Source organism: Melopsittacus undulatus, chromosome 2 (genome assembly GCF_012275295.1).
Source record: "Melopsittacus undulatus isolate bMelUnd1 chromosome 2, bMelUnd1.mat.Z, whole genome shotgun sequence".
NCBI lineage: Eukaryota > Metazoa > Chordata > Aves > Psittaciformes > Psittaculidae > Melopsittacus > Melopsittacus undulatus.
Window position 1 is genome coordinate 74,801,810 of NC_047528.1, and position 11,305 is coordinate 74,813,114.

The following is an 11,305-nucleotide window of genomic DNA, read 5'->3' on the forward strand; positions in this document are numbered from 1 at the left end:
CATATAATTGCATTGGTGGGTTCTCACCAACAACAACTGTTTTGTTCTCCAAATTATTCCTGATGTGCCAGACTATGTGCTGATGTGACCAATCAGTCAATATAAGCAATGTTAAATAATGCCCACAAAAACAGCCCAAGATAATATTCAATCCTTTAAAGTAATCTTTTTAACCTTGGGAGGGAAAAACTATTAAACCCGTAAACAACTAGAATCTGCAATACTTATAAATAGCTAACAGTTTTTCTTATAAGCTTTTATAAATGCATGCTTGTGTAATTAAAAATTATCTAGAATGTGATTATTAGAACTATAGGACAGAATTCTCATATTACTATTTTTATTAATAGGCCATTCATCCATCTGTTCTCTCTTGAGCAAACATGATCAGGCTGGTTTTCCCTTGAAATAAAATGGCTGTATCCAATACTATCTGTTTTGCTTGCTCTTCATTATTCTTATGAAACAGAAATCCTCTATTACCCACCAAAACTACCATGTATTATAGAAGGAGAAATCACCAGTTCCTTTGCAGTCTTTCACTGAGCTTGAAGGTTTTAATAATAAATGAAAATAAATGATAATGCTGTCACTTTGATACTTGCCTATATTAATATCAAAGCAGTTTCTGATGACATCTTTCAGAAGTTCACAGATCTTAAAGAATAACCTTAACCATAAAGTGTCAGATCATTCCTATCCCATTCCTCCTATTTTTTTTTTTTTTACTTAATGGGATTAGAGAAGTTACATCTCAGTAGCAATCTGCACAAAGCAGCCAAGTTTTTTCATCCCCCATTGCTGCACTAGGACTAAATGTCAGCAGTGTTGTTTGAACTACCAGAGTTTGCTCTAGCAATTCTATTTACAGGAGCTCTGTATGAGCATGAACTGCTACTACAGCAATCCCCATGGAAAAAAAGTTCGATTCAGAAGTTGGGGCTTTTTCAGGTCTCATTCAACCATTCTTTCTTCTTCAGCAGTTTTACCAGAGCACCTCTCCATGGCTCTCCTCAGGAATGCAACTTTACTGTTGCTTACCTAAATAAAGAGCATTCATGGATGGGGTTTAAATTTACTCTTTAATATGGAAACTCTTGATATAAGCAGACATTATCTGAGGTGCTATAATGATAATTTTGTATGTGAGTCCTGTGTGGGTAACACTTTCATCCAAATATTGCTGGCTTTGCACAACATTTAAGGAATTAAACACTTTAATTCTTATCAGCCCTCCTCTAACTGTTGTACCTATATGAAGCTGTATCTGGCTTCATAGCATGCCCTAGCAAACTGTTTTACACCTTATACTTTATTATTATAGGGATGAAATAGCTTTTGAAAACTTCTTGCTGAGTTTGAACTTTCTGGATGAAGTTACATTTAAATTTTGAGGAAAAAAGTAACTGACATTATCTAAACCTCACACAGTCTTACTTCTCTAGTGTCTTCAAAATGATGAAATCTTCTATGTTATGTTTTTTGCGACTAATCTGAACATCACTCAGAAACTCTGCTTCCCTAAAAAAGTCAGGTCTTCTTATCTAGGATCAACATAATGAAACAACCCAACTGCATTACCTTCCAAAGTGTTAACAGTATCACAGAAATGAATTTGCAAGATGTTGCCCTTAGGACAAGATAACCTTAGTCTGTTAGAATCTGTTAGGGAAAAATTCCATTTAACTTTGTGAAAAGATGACTAGTTGAGATTTTCATGCACTTACTGGGACAAAAACATGGATTATTTATTTTGTCTGTGCTCAGACCACAGAATGCCTGACCTTGCAAAGCACTGGATCTGAGTTTCAAAAGCCTCATATTCATTAACTCAGATCAGTTTAAACTTGTATCAGTCAATAAGCTTAGGGGAAATTACCTGATTGAATTTGTCTACAAATTGCACTAGTCAGGCTTCAAATGGCATTGAATTTAATCTATGTGATTTCAAATATTTAAATCTGTCTATCAAACAGAATATTGAATTTTACTTGTAGTTTTGTATTACAAGAAATTAGAAATCTAGAAGTATTAGATTTGAGCCACAATAAGCAGGACTCACATCTCAGCTTGCATTTACAGAAAATCCCCTTTGCCTGTAGGTTTTTAGCTTTTGTTGAAACACATTTTCTACATGTAGAGACAACCATCTAAGTAGTAATCCTCCTGAGGAATCACCATTCAAAGGAAACCACTTGAAAGTGTTATAGGGCAACAGATAGATATGGGAAAGATACACATTTTTAAGCACATCAATAATCTAGCACATCTTGATATATCCTGCATTAAAATGTAACAATCCCCACTGAAGAGTACTTACTATGCTACCTGTGAAAAACAACAGTGAAAATCTTTGACTTATGCGTTAGTGCATTTACTCATGTGAAGCCCAATGAGCAGAGTTTTGGCTTTATCATGGCCACCGATGCAGGTGACTTCTGGCTCACTCAGCTGATAAGGTTTAACAGAATTTCAAAGATTTTTGCAGGATGTGCTCTTGAAAAGTCTGTCCTTGGTACTTTCGTCTGAGTTGCAGCAGGCTAAGGGAGCCAGTCAACGTGCAAGGCTGAAAGTACATACAGTGGAAAGGCAAACAGACAAAATAATGACTTCATCAGCATAGCCTGTAAACACCTTTATGCCACAGGAAGCAACAACGGACTGTTGTGCAATCATGTAAGCATTAAACCTGCAGGGGTTCTATCTGGCTGACCATTGCACATGGAAGAGATGGAGATCCACATTGGTGTTGTCCTGAGCATCTCAGGCCTCTGCTGTGCTGTACCATGCTCCGCTACACATGTGACTTGGCCTCAAGGACTGTGCCGTGCCATCACAACCCTTGCTGTAGAAGAAATGCAGCTGGCTTCTTGTAACCAAAGACCCCATAGGCAGCACCTACTTGTCACCAGCAATGATGCCAGGAGCATATCCCTAACATTATCTTGAAGAGAAGCAGAATGTTTCACTATAAACATTCTTTTGCACCCAGTAAAAATGACGAATAGTTGCTTTGCTTTCAAGAAAATCCATAAAAACTCTGAAGATGACAGTGCTAGTGGACCTCATCACTATGTGATGTCTGTGCAGCACACCATGCCATAGCCAGAGGTCTATCTTATGTTGTATTATTTTGGGGTTCCCAGTGTCAGAAGGGGCATAAGATATTATAAATTATTATCATCTTTTGTAGCACATTAATAACATGGATAACTTTCCTGATAATGTTTTGCCTCTCTTTCTGGGATCCAAAAAAGAGCCAGGAACCAGCAGCTCCTGGTGACAACAGACACTATCTATGTTTGTCTGCAGAGATTCATATGATTTCCTATTTGATGTTATTAGCATCACTATGACAGTAATCACAAAACATCTATCCTACTGGGATGCCCACTACACCTACCGCTCCTGTTCAGCAAAGCAGATGGCTGTTTGTCCATGGCCACTCAAAACACTCCTGTCAATATGCATATTGTGTAGGCAGCAGTGACTGTCCAGAAAGCAGTAAGCATCACTTATCTTCGATCTGGCCTGGAGGAAATGGGGAGAAGCGGGTCCTGCTGTGCCCACACAGAAGGTCCTGTGAGCTGGACACTGCTGGCCAGCAGCTGGACACAGTATGTCCAGATGGAAGAATGCTTGCCCCTGTGTTTGGGACAACACACCCAGAAACTACTTATATGCAGGAAAAGGCATCTCCTTAAGGTTCAAAGAAATTTCTGCTTTTAAGAGAGTTTCATGCTTATGTGTAGGACATTTGTTTGCTCATTCTGAGCAACCCAGGAGTACTCTCTAAGCCTCTGTATCCTTTCCTTTAATCATCTGTGCAATGTAGATAATGAGAATTGCTTTGAAAATCATTTTGTATCTGTAAAAGTGCTTTGAGATAATGAGATGAAAGACACAGGGAACCTCATCTTGCCATGGGGAGATCTGTTGGGATCTCCCAAAACTGTTCTCAGTCAATATTAAATCTACTAAAATTATTGGTGATATATTGCTATCAATCATGTCAGGTGATTCTGCCCTTCTCACATCAGCTGCAAGCAATTATTAGGACCATATTCACAGTTTTGCTCTCACTGTGGGCCTTGGTATTCAGCCATGTAAGTTATGGCTTTGCCTGGCTCTCTTCCCTACATGAAGTTGATCAGATAACCAGGCACAATAAAATGAATTACTTCCAGCCCAGCTGAGGGGAATCCTCAAGGATACCTACGTGTATAAGCCCCAAAAGGAAATGATCTTGAAGGCAACAGCCAACTACAGAAGCTTAATTAAGTCTTCAGGCAGTTTCACCTACAAGGCATTGGACAGAGAAAGACAGTTTAAGGTGGAGTTCAAAACAGGCAACACATTTTATGGAGGCATCCTTATGCCAAGCAATAGATGTGTCTTGGGAGAGAAGCATGCTAACAGTCCTGTCCACTCCTACGACTTGTGCATCTAACCACCAGTCTGAGCAGATGTTGGTGTGTTTATGTCTGCTGAGCTGAATACAAGAGGGCCAGGATTGATTCCTGTCTTCATCAGTGGCAAAAAAAAAAAAAAAAAAAAAAAAAAAGAATTATTTCCTTTTTTGCTCCTTCTCTGATTAGAGGGTGGGATTATGTATGGTTAGTGAATTGCAGTTAATCACTTCAGAATGATTAACTCTGATATTTATTTTCATCCTTAGTTCTTGGTCTTCTTTCCCTACTCAGAATCTGTTGCCAATCCTATGACTTGTGAATTAGTCCTTAATTTAACAGTTGTGTCTGGCAGAGTGGAAGAGACACTTGGAGGTCTCATTCAAATTCATGCTGAAATCTGGGTGCAGTAGGAACAACTTGCCTCACAGAGAAGGAAATCATTGTCTTATTATCAGGAAGGGAAGGAAAAAAATATTCACCTTCCTTTGGTAACAAAAATTTACACACACCCTGCTGTATTGCATTCACCCTTTGGATGTGAGGTGTTTAAATCTCTGGAGGTTGGCCAGAATTCGAAGACTTGTATTTTCCAAAGTGAGCTGAATACACACATGTGATGCAGATTCTCTGTTTCTATCTTCCTCCTGAAAGCTAGACTCTGCTTTCCTCTTAGTGGTCTCTTGGGTCCAGTGTTGATTAAGCATTTCCATTCCTTGAATCCCACTGAAGCTTGTGACCTTACCAGCTCTGCAAGAAATATGCCACAATCCTAGTGATGATGGGAACATCCCACTCTTTTCACTAAAAGGCAAAATGAAAAATAGTATACATCATCAGAAATCATCCAGCTCTGAGAAGGTGAGGTCCCTCTTTCTTGTTCTTCCTCCCTTATGTGTCAGTTAGTGCTCAGGAAAGTATACAGAAAGCCCCTGGATCGCCCTATCTGGCACCTCAGAGCTAAGCAGTCAGCTTCTCATGCTCTAAAAGCCTTCCTGCTGCTCACATTCTTCTAGCTTATATGTCTCTCTCTTTTATAAGGCTTTTGTAAACATCTCACTGAGCTGCATCCTCACTGATAGACTCACTAATGATACAGCTGTTTTCAGAGCAAATGCTATGAAAATAACTTCATACCATCAAGCATAATCACAAGCAGTATAATTTCCCAAATGCCACCAAAACTGAGACTGGAACAAATTTCAGCCATTTAAGCATCTGGGCACTTTCTTTCTCTAAATATCTTGTCCAAGGGAAAGAAAAGAAAAAGAGAGCTGTTAAAGCTTTCAGAGGCTGGTGGAAATAAATTATGCAGTTGTAATTATGTACAAAGCAGCTTTGTACATAAAATAAATAAAATTTATTTATACTTATAATATTTAGTATGGGCCTTTCATAGTCATGCTTATTTGTTAGCTCTTCATTGGAAAATTGTCAGCATTACCCTGAACAATAATATTTTAAATAATCAATGAAGTTTCTAGAGGTCCCCATTGTGTACTCTATTTTTAAGACCTATGAGAGCAACAGACATAAAACTACACTTACACAAGGAAAGCTTGGGGCTAGAGTTCATTGGGTCATATATATTTAGGCACATAAATACAATGCACTAAGCAGAAAAGCATGGAGTTGTGTGGGCCCAGTGCTCAGATCTTTTCCTTTCCTTTGTGCTTTCCCTCCTGAATGGGTCACCAGCTTTGTGATCTTCCCTGGCATAACAGCTCATTGTGCTACTATGTCTCACTTGGATATACTTTGTCATTGGAACTTGCATTTATTACCAGTAAGGTATAGAAATTACTCTGTTAAAGTCAGTGTGACTTCAAGTTACTCCAGGACAAACCCATGGGTCAGTTCTGTCTATGTGGTAGCCTCTCAGGGTCAGCTGATCAGTAGATGACAGTTTCAGTTTTGCCATTATGATGCATAGATCTCTAGCTAACTTTTATTGGGACGATTTCTTTTATGGCAGAGAGATGAGGAGGGTATTTACATTTTTTGAAGCACATGCAATGCTGTGAGGAATCTGAGAAATCATAGGCTGAGTCTGGCCTTCCTTAACACCGATTTTTATTCACACATAGCTTTGTGTACATGTTGTTGGAATCAATCTCACAGCTCCTGACCGGAAAGTTATTATGCTTGTGAAAAAAAAAATACTTTATGAAAAAGCATGCTTTTTAGTATTACACAAGCTGGGATTGCCTTATGAAGTCTCCCAGGTAATACTGTCACAGTGAAAAACATAAGAACTTTCCAATATTTCCTAAAAATATATTTGACAACAGTGTATATTAATCAAATGCCAAGTGCTGCCACTGAAGCAAAATAATCTTGCTTTATGGATATTTTTAATCTTTGTTTCAGACTATTTTAAATTCAAGTGCTTTCATTGATTAAATGTTTTTATATATTTGGTTGTTCTTGATATTTTAAAATCTACTTTTATTGTATTTTATTGCATTCAAGTTAAAAAGCATAATCTTCTCTGTAACTCAGACCAATAGAATAGCTACCATATTACCACTTATTCACAATTTTAATGACTATCTTTGGATGATAGTTATTTCATCTCTTTCATATCACATTTTTTGCCCTTTTTTATCCCTCTTTGTATGTTTCCATATCTGAATCTTCTCTGCAACATTTTAATAGCTTCTTTCTTACCATATGCATGTACTATTTTGTATAATAAAGTTCTTAAACTTTTTTTTTGCTTTGTTTGTCCTCATAAATATTATTGTGCTTCAAAAATATTACCGTAGTTTTGAGACTGGTATATGTCTCTCTGTATAATACTTAATCTTCAGTCCAAAGAAGGAAGGGAACAAAGTGGACCTGGGAAATAAAAATGCTTAAATGCTGGTGCTACAAGCCTGATCTGGCACATTCAATGAGAGCCTTTTTCCTGTCTTCAGCTGGATTTGGGGCATTACAATATCACTGCAAACACACTCCCATATGCAAACGTATAGGAGTAATAAAAGTCAGATCAGCCTGTCAGGGAGATTAAAGATTTCTAGCATTTTCATCTTCCATTAGCAATAAATTCTATTCTGTTAAGTAGTCTCTATTGTTCTTGCTGTTGGTATTTATTTAGAGAGGTGTCTAATTTCTCTACAGTAGCAGTGAAAAGCCAGATCAACCCTTGTTCTGCAAAGACCCTCCATGAATTCAAATTCAGTTGCTGGCCTCTCTGCTTAAATTGTTTTCATCGAATAGCAAAACTGAGGTGTAAAAATGTCTTAGAATCTCAGTCCATGAATATGTGTATTTATGATATGACTTTTCTGAAGCTAGTGCTAAGTACTTGTTAGCAGAAAAATCAAATTCTCTTTTTTTAAAGAAAACTCAATTGCCTCAGTCACAAGTCTGTTATTAATTGTACTTTGATATTACCAAAATTCTGTCTGAGCCCAGGTATCCAGAATGCCACCAATGAACAATTCCCCTGTCGTTCTTGGCCGTGGTATGCATCACCTGAAAGGAGGGCACGGAGATGTTTCTGAACTGAAACTCTCAAATAACCACAAGAAGAAAGTTTTAAAACACTCTTTTCAGGACCTGAACAAGCTGATGAAAATAAATCTACACAGGAATCACTCTCTAAAGGCAATTGAAATGCTTCATGATTTATGCAAGAAAATTGTGGAAAGTGAAGATGAATCTTTTGCTAACTTAGCAAATCCTAGGTAATTGCTGGCTGATGAAAACCATTTATGTAAAATACCAGCTGGGTTTCCATTTCCTTCAACTGCTCTGAATTTGAGAAATAATTGCACATTTGCCATCAGCAACATTTCTTTCAGCTCTTGCACAGTGGCAGAACTATTTGTAGGAGAATCAGCTTTACAATAATCCCTGACGGGGAAAAAAAAAAAAAAAGAAACAACAAACCTCAAAGCACTCCAAAATAAACAATCTCCTCTAAAATCCCAACCCTTCCCTCACAGAGCTTGCTTCTTCCACACCTTGCAACCATACCTCTCTGTGAAGAACCTCCTTGGATGCTCTTCTGCAGAACCTGGACCTGGGGTATAGTGGTAGGGTGGTGCTGGGAGCTCTCAAGGTGCTCCCCAGCACCCAGGATGAAGGTGGCATCGTAGCCTCCATCCAACTACACCTCCCAGCCCGCTCTATGTCTAAAACCTACTCGTCTTACATTCAGCTACTCAACAAAAGATACAGCCTAGGCTGAGATTTTACTCTGTCTCATGGATAGCTTCTTTGACTCATCACAGAAGAAATATGTGGTCCCAGGTACAGCACAGAATGGTTTGGGTTGGAAGAGACCTTAAAGTTCATCCAGTTCCAACTCCCCTGCCATAGGCAGGGACACCTTCAACTAGACCAGGTTGCTCAAGACCCTGTCCAACATGATCTTAAACAGCACAAGTTACTCCTGTAACCAGCTTCCCTCCGGTAACTGTATTTAAGAGTTTTGATGTTCAAAGACTTTGTAATGAACAGCTAAAGCCCTTCAGAAATCTGAAAAATCTTCCTACCTGCAGTTTTGGAGTCCTATTTATCAAGCACGTTGATGTCAGTATTTCACTAAGATAAGTACAATTTCTTTGTCTGGCAGCAGAATATCACCTTTATCAAAGGATAAGCAACAACAGTGCTACTAGTAGGAAATCAGAGAAAAACAGATACAGACCTGGAGTAGATAATATGCTCTTACCAGAAGATAAACCCAGCAATTGATATATCTTTGCTGAAAACTCAATGCTACATCTCTGGTAAAACCTTCAAAGTTCAAGCAGTGCTTTGCTTCACTGACAAACAGCAGTATTTCACTGTGACAAGGATAATGCATGAGTTTTCTCCCTCTTTTTTTAAGACTTTGAAAGCAACAAAACAGGATTTAAGGAGGTCTACCTCAGGTGTATGCATACAATTAAGGAAGTGCCAAGAGGACAGAACAATGGTGGAAGCTCTCACACTGTTCTGGAAATCATAGAATCATAGAATAGTTAGGATTGGAAAGGACCTCAAGATCATCTAGTTCTAACCCCCCTGCCATGGGCAGGGACACCTCACACTAAACCATATCACCCAAGGCTTCGTCCAGCCCAGCCTTGAACACTGACAGGGATGGAACATTCACTACCTCCCTGGGCAACCCATTCCAGTGCCTCACCACCCTAACAGTAAAGAATTTCTTCCTTATATCCAGTCTAAACCTCTGCTGTTTAAGTTTCAACCCGTTACCCCTTGTCTTATCAGTACAGTCCCTAATGAAGCGTCCCTCCCCAGCATCCCTGTAGGCCCCCTTCAGATACTGGAAGGCTGCTATGAGGTCTCCACGCACACAGCCCTCTCTTCTCCAGGCTGAACAGCCCCAACTTTCTCAGCCTGTCTTCATATGGGAGGTGCTCCAGTCCCCTCATCATCCTCGTGGCGGATGTCTTTCTGAAGTGTCGTATACTAACGCTCAAAGCATGAGGAACAAAAGGAGGAATTAGAGCTCTGTGTGCAGTTGCAGGGCTACAGCCTCATCAGGACCAGAAAGACGTGAGAGGGGGGTCAGCTCATACAACTAGAATGCTGTGAACTGCAATACAGGCTTTTTGGGAGGACAGGCCATGATGATGACAAGGTGGTGGAGTTATTCTGTGTGTAAGAAACCTTGATCAGCCAGCTGAGACCTGGCAGATCACCATGAGTGATAGCATTGTGGGTGTCTCCTACAGACCATTTGATCAAAAAGCAGAAATAGACACGGGCTTCTTCAGACAACTGGAAGGTGTCTCACATTTGCACATCCTGGTCCTCACTGGGGACTTTGAACAGCCTGACACATGTTGTGGGGCACAAGCAACCCAGGTTGTTTCTGGAGTTCACTAATGACAGCTTCCTAACACAGGTGACTGAGGAGCTGACAAGGGGAGGCACTTTCTGCACCCCATACAAACAAGAACTGGTCAAAGAAGTGCAGGTCAGAGGCAATCGTGACTGCAGTGACCATGAGATGGTGGCTATCAGGACCCTGAGTGGAAGGAACAAATCAAAAAGCAGGACCACAACTCTTGTCTTCAGAAGAAAAAATAAAAAAAAAAGAAGGTGAAACAGGTTGTGTAATATCTATCTTCGGAGAAATTCAAAGCCCAACTGGACACAGTCCTGAGCAACTTTCTATAGCTGATACTGTGCTGAGTATAGGGGACTGGACTAGACAATCCCAGTGGTTCCATCCATCCCCAGCTACTCTTCAAGTTTCTTGGCATTTTATACTCACAGAGACTATTTTAGTCAATAACTCTCTAGAAAAGCTAATGTTTGATGGAAACCATCTCAGCTATTTTTTAAAAGATTGAGATAACAGTTAAGTAGATTGATTAAAAAAGTCTTTGTAATCTAGTGTATCTTGGCAAATCCCACTATAAACTTCATAATATTGCCACCAAAAATTCCTGGATGGGCCACAGCATTTATCCAAACCACTTACAAACTACAGTGCTTTTTGAGTGGAGAGCACAGTTTTAAACCCTCAAATAATGCTTCTAAACTGAAAGACAAAATGTTAGGTGTAATAAATCATAAATGTCATATAATTATAGTACTAAGGATGTATATTATTAAAATATATATACTGTAATCTTGCCAACAGCATTCTCTCCTTTCAGATACTTTTGTTGACATAACAAGTTATCCCAGCTTGCTGAAGGACTTTTTAGTGAGGCCAGCAGTGAAACTTATCTCTGTTTTTACAGCCACCTTCATCACAGAAAGCAAGCAATCTTCCAGCCTAATAACTTAAATTATTTAGTGCAACTGAGATTCAAAGGGAATTCTTCTGAATGTGCCTGTGCAATTCCTGATTTCTCAAAATGGCTGTATGCAAATGTTAATGTAAGCATCCCATGACTGACACGTGATCTCATCTATGC